Source organism: Drosophila miranda, assembly GCF_003369915.1.
Source record: "Drosophila miranda strain MSH22 chromosome Y unlocalized genomic scaffold, D.miranda_PacBio2.1 Contig_Y2_pilon, whole genome shotgun sequence".
Lineage (NCBI taxonomy): Eukaryota > Metazoa > Arthropoda > Insecta > Diptera > Drosophilidae > Drosophila > Drosophila miranda.
In genome coordinates this window covers 30,215,669-30,223,870 of record NW_022881614.1, presented here as the reverse complement: position 1 = coordinate 30,223,870, position 8,202 = coordinate 30,215,669, and the positions used below count along the sequence as shown (strand labels likewise).

General features: G+C 38.1%; 1 long non-coding RNA gene across 1 annotated transcript; it reads right to left on the bottom strand.

Annotated features, from left to right (window-relative positions):
* Positions 1 to 7,710: 7,710 nt before the first annotated feature.
* LOC117193232 lies at positions 7,711 to 8,202 on the bottom strand. Its single transcript, XR_004474543.1, has 2 exons — positions 7,945 to 8,202; positions 7,711 to 7,894 (listed from the first exon to the last, which is right to left on the bottom strand). It is a non-coding gene; the product is annotated as an uncharacterized LOC117193232 (long non-coding RNA).

Below are 8,202 nucleotides of genomic sequence, written 5' to 3'. Positions count from 1 at the left end.
ACAAACTTACGCCTGCATTGGTGTATAGGCATTGTGGTTTCAGCCACTAGTGGTACTCACAGTAATTGGTTAAACTCATCGGTGTATCGTTGGGCCCAATATGACTTTGACGGATTCATTTGTATACGCTGTGTAATGTAGAGGTTGGTCAGTATAAATGTATATATATATAATTAAATATGCGACACTTCAGTTTACGTTTTAAAAAAGGTTTTATTCTTCACTTAAACTTTAGCGTACATTGATTAGTTATTTCCCCGACGATGACTGAGGTCTGAAGTCTTGAACGGAATTAACTTTGGTTGAATTCTCCGACGGTGTCGCGATTGACGTTTGTCTTGAACAGAACTGAGCTGGCTTCTTAGATGCAGACTATTTATATTATGATGCTCGGTTTGGGATTCGGATTTGGATTCGGAGGCGTTGGCTTCGACTTCGGCTTCGGAGATGGAGTACGTGACTCGATCGATATGTGGGAAAGGCGGCTTTTGATGAAAGGCTTCCGCTGCGTATGATCGGTGTTGCATTACTTGGGGGTGGCTGAGAATAGGGCCTCTGATTGGTCAGCTAGGATGGTGTGATTCTTGAGAATCGATTCGTAATTGATCTCTGAAGAGTGGCGTGATTCTGGTGCGGCTGGATTCTAGTGCGGCTGGATTCTAGGGCGGCATCTATTGTTTTATGTTCAACTTCCAGTTTAGGGTGTTTGTTTACATTGCCTGCAATCGGCTGCGCGTGGTCCATTTCGAGCGTGACTAGAAGTCCATGGACTATAGATATGTCACTCCCCCATTGTTAGATTTAAGCCTGTCCTCAGGCGATTATCCTTGGATATAGTTCGGGTGCGTCTAAAACTGTGCCTGCTGGGGATTCCTCGTCTTCGTCTGAAGGTGTTTCTATGTGCGGGTCGGTTTTAGGCTTATTGCTTTTACTTAGATTAAACAATTTGTAGCTTAATCCTATTATGATTATGACAAATAGTAGTATTAAGCTTACATGTAATACATTATTTAATCGCGGATTTTCTATTACGATTTCTTTGGTTTGCAAATAAGACAATGGTTTAATTTTTGTTACGTTATTGTTGATGTAGATGCTTTGTGCAAATTCTGGTATGGAGTTGGATATTAAGAATTCGTTTAACTGTACACTGCAATTATGTATTTTTATTAATGCGTTACCTTCTACTTTTATTTCTTGGTTTAGGCAATCTTGGTTTAATATGGTTTTTGGTAATTTCCAAGTTAACAATATGTTGGGTTCTATGAAACTTATTTGAAAGTTTTGGTGTGCTTTGGTGTATGGACATTTTGTTTCTACTTGTTTGACTATTCCTGAAATACATTCGTCATTTATTTTTCGTTTTGATTCTTTTTCATATACCTCGTTTTCTAGAACGTAATAATTGTTTTGCGTTAGGTCAGTGAGGATGTTATTATCTTCATCTGGATATGGGAAAATTTTAAGTATAGGCATATTTCTGATCTCTCGTGGGATGTTGGAAATTATTAGTATTTCGTTAGTGTCTGTTTTCAACCAGGTAGATGTTTTGATATTTAATAATTTCTCTGAATCGATGTGTTTCAGGTAATCCTGCCTCAATAATTTTGGATTAAAGATCCCTAATCTTGTTAGCTGCATGCCTAATTCAATATCCTCTATGTACTCTGTAAAATGTTGAAGGTTAAATATTAATATCTCTAGTTGCTTATTCTATCATTATCCTTGCTTAATTTATTGACAACTTCTATGCCAGAATTTACTGCTTGGATTACTAAGTTTAATTCGTTAGCTTGAACACTGTGGCTAGCCAGATTGTTTATTTTCCCTTCTAATTCGACTTTATCATCTTGATCTAATGTTCCAAATAGATATTTATATACTGTGCCTACTGCATTTATAAGGCCTCTTTTGTTTCTTTTGGCTATTTTGATGCCGTTGAATTCACGTTGCAATTTCTCGACTAAATATTGAACTTGGATTTCGTTATTAAATTGGGTTGCCTGTTCTAGTAAACTCTGATATTTTTCATCTGTTCTTGTTATATTAATTGTTAGATAATGGTATTCATAATTAATGGGTATGTTAATGGTATTTGTTTTGAATATGAGATATCCATTCCTTGATGGGATCTATCTCTATATTCTGTCCGGAAGACTGTAGGACGGTGAACATTAGTAAGATTATAATCTTAATCATGTTGTAGCTCCGGATTCCCAGTACTCTCTTCGGGTACTCTGCAATTATCGTATTTACTTTTATTAGATTTTTTCTTTCTTTTGAATTTCGTTTTATAGTGGGTGATTTTCCTCCCTCTATTTTTCTCTTCAAAGTGCTTTTCGTCTACCTTCCTAATTTCCCCTGTTCTTTTGAACGGGTTGGTTGTTTTTGTTTTAACTAGGGGTGCATTCTTGAAGCGTGTGTCTACTTCAAAGTCGATTCTATCGTTATTCAAATGATTGATCTTCCTAACTTTATTCAGTTGAGTGTTATAATCTGGTAGTCCGGCGTACAGGAAGATATCAGCTGGGGATCTTTTTGTAGTATTATGAACCGTTTTATGGTTATAAGTGTATAGAATTAACTCGAATTTTGTGAGCTTGTTTTCTATGTTATCCTCACTTGAAATGATTCTTAATTTTTCATTGATCGTTTTATGTAGTCGTTCTACATCAGAAACTCCGTTTTTACTGGTGGTGATTTCGATTTTCACATTTTCCGCATTCAACCATGCTTTCAATGCTGCGCACATAAAGGCTGAATCTTTGTCGGCTTTAATTCCCTGTGGCTTGCCCATTTCGTTAAAGACTTTTATGATGGCTCTCTTGGTTTCTAACCAGTCGCGACTCTTAACTTCTACAAGGGTAGCGAATTTAGAATATACATCAATGCATGATAGGAATTGTTGATTGCCTACCAAATAGAAATCCATGACATACTTTTCTCTGATATTTTGTATTTCAGGGGTGATTTCGAAGGTTAGATTGGTGTTACGATGCTCAGTTTTAGCAACGTTGCACGTAGGATATTCATTGATAATATTTTGGATTAACTTTTGATAATCGGGGTAGTAGAATTTTCCTTTAAACCAATTAGTGGTCTTTTCGATACCTGGGTGAAGTAGCTCTTTATGATTCTTCAATATTTGTTCTTTGAATTCGGACAAGTTGGGAATATTTATGAGTTTGGTACTGGATTTAATCAGTTTAGTGAAGTGATTTGGACTGATTATCTCCAGGAATGCCCTTTGGAACAGTGGGAAGTCTACTTCGTTATGGAAATATAGTGCACTCTTTTTGGTACACACATATTCCTTTATTATATCTTTTGCTAATGATTCCGTCATTTCGGTATATGTGATTTTTATCAGTATCTTGTGGAAATAGTGGGATGTTTCTACCTTATCCTCATTACCTTTAATCAGTTCTATTTGCCTATTATAGTAATTGATTGGTCTCTCTGTAAGTGGAATATAATTTGTATTATCTTCTTGCGCGCTATGGACCGTTGCACAATCACTATTAATGGTTTCCCCGAGTAGGTTTTCGTTAATCTTTACTCTTAATAGCGCATCGGCTACATGGTTCTCCTTTCCGGGTAAATATTTTATTTTGAAGTCAAATTCATTTAATTTGATCTTCCATCGTTGTAGCTTCATATTTGGTTCCTTGAGGTTATTTAACCAAATCAAGGGTTTGTGATCACTTAATATCTCAAACGTTCTACCAAACAGGTATGATCTGAAATACTTAGTTGCCCAAACTATAGCTAGTAATTCCTTTTCTATTGCTGAATAATTGATTTCGTGTTCGTTTAAGGTTCTACTTGCATAGCAGATTGGTTTGTGGTCTTGCTTCAACTCTGCTCCTAATGCAATGTTACTTGCATCGGTTGTTACCGTGAACATTCTGTTGAAATCTGGGAATGCGAGGATGGGGTCTGAGGTGATAAGTACTTTCAATTTTTCGAAGGCCTCGACGTATTTTTCCTCTGTTGGGTCTATGACTGCTCGTTTCTTTAATTTGAGTGTCATAGGTTTTGCTATATTAGCGAAGTTGGGAATGAATTTCCTATAGAATCCACATAAATCTATAAATGATTTTATTTTTGTGGTTGTATTGGGTATTGGGAAGTTTATTATGGCAGATATTTTCTTTGGATTAGGAACTATGCCGTTAGTTGTTACTACATGGCCTAGGATTTCCGTTTCTTTCTTCAGGAATTCACACTTATCCATTTGTAGCTTTAAGTTGGCGTCCCTCAACTTTCCAAATACTCTCCTTAGTGACAACAGGTGTTCTTCCAATGAAGTGGAAAATATAATGATGTCGTCTAAGTATACGAGGCAATCTTTGAAGATTAACTCTTCTAGCAGATTGTTCATACATCTTTGGAAGGTAGCGGGGGCAGTGGTTAGCCCAAAGGGCATACGAGTGAACTCGTAATGACCATGCTTCGTGGAGAAAGCTGTTTTTGGGATTGAGCTAGGTTCCATAGGAATTTGATGGAATCCCTTAGCTAAATCGATTCTTGTGAAATATTGGCACCTACCTAGTTTATCTAGTATTACGTCCATTCTGGGGGTAGGAAATTTATCCTTTATTGTCACCTCGTTTAGACTTCTATAATCTACTACCATACGATATTTCTGCTTTCCTGTAGCATCTATTTTCTTTGGTATCATAGCGATGGGTGCACAATAGGGAGAGTTCGACTTACGAATGATTCCCTGTCTAATCATATCTTTGATTTGTTGTGTCACTTCTTGATCGTGTATTTGAGCATATTTATATGGTCGACGATATACAGGATCTTCGTGATGGGTTTTTATTTCGTGCTTTATAGTACTAGTGAAGGTCAAAATGTCACCTTCTTTATACTGCACGTCCTTAAATTCATAGAGAACTTTCTTTAGTTTCTCCTTTTCTTCGTCATTTAAATGTTCCAACCTTAGCTGGTTGCATTCCCTTAATTCATTCTCTAATGCGGAAGCGAAGTATTGCTCTCCTTCAGGAGATGGGTCAAGGCACTTAGGTGTAGATATATCTTCCTTTGAAGATGGCTTAACACCTTTGTGTGCGGTCTTGCCGACGGCAATTGCTTCTCCACGTTGGATGATTGGGTATGACCTTTCTCCTAACGTTACCGTTTCATTTCGGTAATCGATGACGGCTTTGCTGGCCATCAAATATTCTCTGCCTAAGAGTATGTCATAATTTTCAGAAAAATTATGAATATAAAATTTTTGTTTTGTCGGACAGTTTTTGGTTGCATCGCGTGTAATGCTCTGAGTCAGACGGACGGGTCCATTGATGGTATTGACGGTGAGGTTGTCGCTATCGACTTTGGAATCTGTATAGTTTTCTTTTATTATATTTATTGACGATCCCGAGTCCGCGATACCTCTTAATTTTTTATTATTTACGATTATTTCTATATATGGTCTTCCTCGATTTCTTCCGAGGCACTCTGCTGAAAATTTATATCCATTTTCATTTGTCCGCTTTGGCTTTCCCTAGATCGTTTGACTGGCTGATTTGGTGCACTGCTACCTGCCTGTGTCTGATTGATTTGATAGTTTGTGGGATTCTGGACTCTGCCCTGGTTTAAGGAATTTCTAAATTCGTTAAATAACCCTTTATTATTTACGGCATTATTTCCTGAATTATTTCGATTCGATCCAAGATTATTTCTGGAAGTACTTGGGTTTTGATTGTTATAATCGTTACTACAATAGCGAGGGTATTAAGTTCCAACATTCCTACGATTGTTATTTCCGTTTCTTGAATGTTCGTGATTCTTTTTATCAGTTACGAAATTTTCGTAGATTCCTAACTCTTGAGCTGATTTTTCTAGATTAGCCATAGTAGAAATGTCTTTTTTTGCTAAAATGATGAATAGTTTATTGGGTAGAGCATCTTCTGTGGTATGTCTGGTGGCATTTGCCAGAGCGTTTTTAAAGATTATCTTATTTTCTGGGCTAGTCTCCAGATTTAGTTTACTTACTATAACATTTGACTTAATTTCTAGTTCTTCTACGAACTTACGAATATTCCCATTGAATTTGGTGTCGTGTAATTGTTGTAGCAGCGTCTCGTATGGAGTGTGGTTGTTGAATTTGCTGATTAGGGCTGCTTTTAGATCGGTCCAGGTGTTGGGTTGAAGGCTTTGTGATAAAAGTTGTGCTCGTCCGCACAGTTGACCCTCAGTGGCTCCGTACATGATGCTTTGTTGCCGGATGTCTTCTGTTGAGTACAATTCGGAGATGTACTCGATCCTACTTATGAACGAGCTTATGCGTTCTTGGCATCCGTCGTATGGTGGAATTTGCCTGATTGACTTCAAGGCTTGGTTCAGGTGTATTTCTGTTAGCGGCATGTTGATTTCTTTTTATTTATTTATTTTTTTCTAATATTAATTGAGTTTCAATCGTGTGTAGATTCTTTGGCGGATCTCTTTAGTATTAGCGTTACTTTTCCTCTGATCACTGTAGGTTATTACGCACTGTAACTGTCACTACGCCAATTGATCGTCTTAAAAAAAGGGATTCACTTTTAACTGAGATCCTACCGGCTGCGCCAATTAAATATGCGACACTTCAGTTTACGTTTTGAAAAAGGTTTTATTCTTTCACTTAAACTTTAGCGTACATTGATTAGTTATTTCCCCGACGATGACTGAGGTCTGAAGTCTTGAACGGAATTAACTTTGGTTGTATTCTCCGACGGTGTCGCGATTGACGTTTGTCTTGAACAGAACTGAGCTGGCTTCTTAGATGCAGACTATTTATATTATGATGCTCGGTTTGGGATTCGGATTTGGATTCGGAGGCGTTGGCTTCGACTTCGGCTTCGGAGATGGAGTACGTGACTCGATCGATATGTGGGAAAGGCGGCTTTTGATGAAAGGCTTCCGCTGCGTATGATCGGTGTTGCATTACTTGGGGGTGGCTGAGAATAGGGCCTCTGATTGGTCAGCTAGGATGGTGTGATTCTTGAGAATCGATTCGTAATTGATCTCTGAAGAGTGGCGTGATTCTGGTGCGGCTGGATTCTAGTGCGGCTGGATTCTAGGGCGGCATCTATTGTTTTATGTTCAACTTCCAGTTTAGGGTGTTTGTTTACATTGCCTGCAATCGGCTGCGCGTGGTCCATTTCGAGCGTGAGATTGTTTATGAGGGTTCGAAGCTGAGGGTGTCGTATTGTTTATAGTATTGTGGGTGCAGGGTAATAGACATAGACAAGGGTATGCGGAGCATGGACTATAGATATGTCACTATATATATAAAGAGAAACCATTATCCCAAACTCATATTGCTCAGTTTTCAAAATATTCAGTTACTTTACAAATTTACTCATTGGAGGAAGCTATTTAGTTACTACATTAATCAACAGAATGATAAACGAGATATGAATATGTGCATCTAAACATCTGTTCTTAGAGCAGCAGCGTATAGATTTTTATGTGATAATGATAAAGTCAAACGGGAACTTGCACTTGAAATTTTACTTGAGAAACACGGGAATCAAAATAAAACAAAAATCTGCTGACAGCAAGAGTGGTTCTGAGGCAATGTGGTTTAGGCTAGCCTAATTACTCAATCCTTTGTAAATTTTCGTAGGTTGGTGACGATTATGTCCTCCGGCTTTTTGAGATCGGCAGGTTCAAACTGAAGTTCGGACATCCAGCAGTGGGGTATGGTGGTTGGTCTTTCACGAGCCGTAAATGATTTCCGATATTGAGCTAGCCCAACGTCAACGGTTCAGCCTTCACTTTGCCGCCGTGGATGTGCACTGCACTAACTCCCAAACGGTCAGCTTTGTTGTTTTAGTAGTTGATACCGTAGATTGGTTGGCCGGCTTGGCTGTATTAAGATTTTCCAGTACTCCTATCCCTAAATAAAACTGTGTCTGAACCTTATCTTTCCACGGTGGACTAACGTACCTTTGCTTCTTTCAAGAATTTCACTTTATTTGCACTTTTCCCTCGGGTAGTTCAGCTAACGCCACTCTTCGGGTTTATTAATCCAAATAAACAGTGGATGATTGGATAATAGCGAAAAATTGGAAGTTATGTAACTCCACGTGTCTTCACCATTCACTCTGCGATTGCTATCACGAAAATCTATATATACGTGTGCCGTAAGTGAAACTATGCAGGGGAATGATTTCACATGAATAAAGTCTATTCGCCTGTACCTAT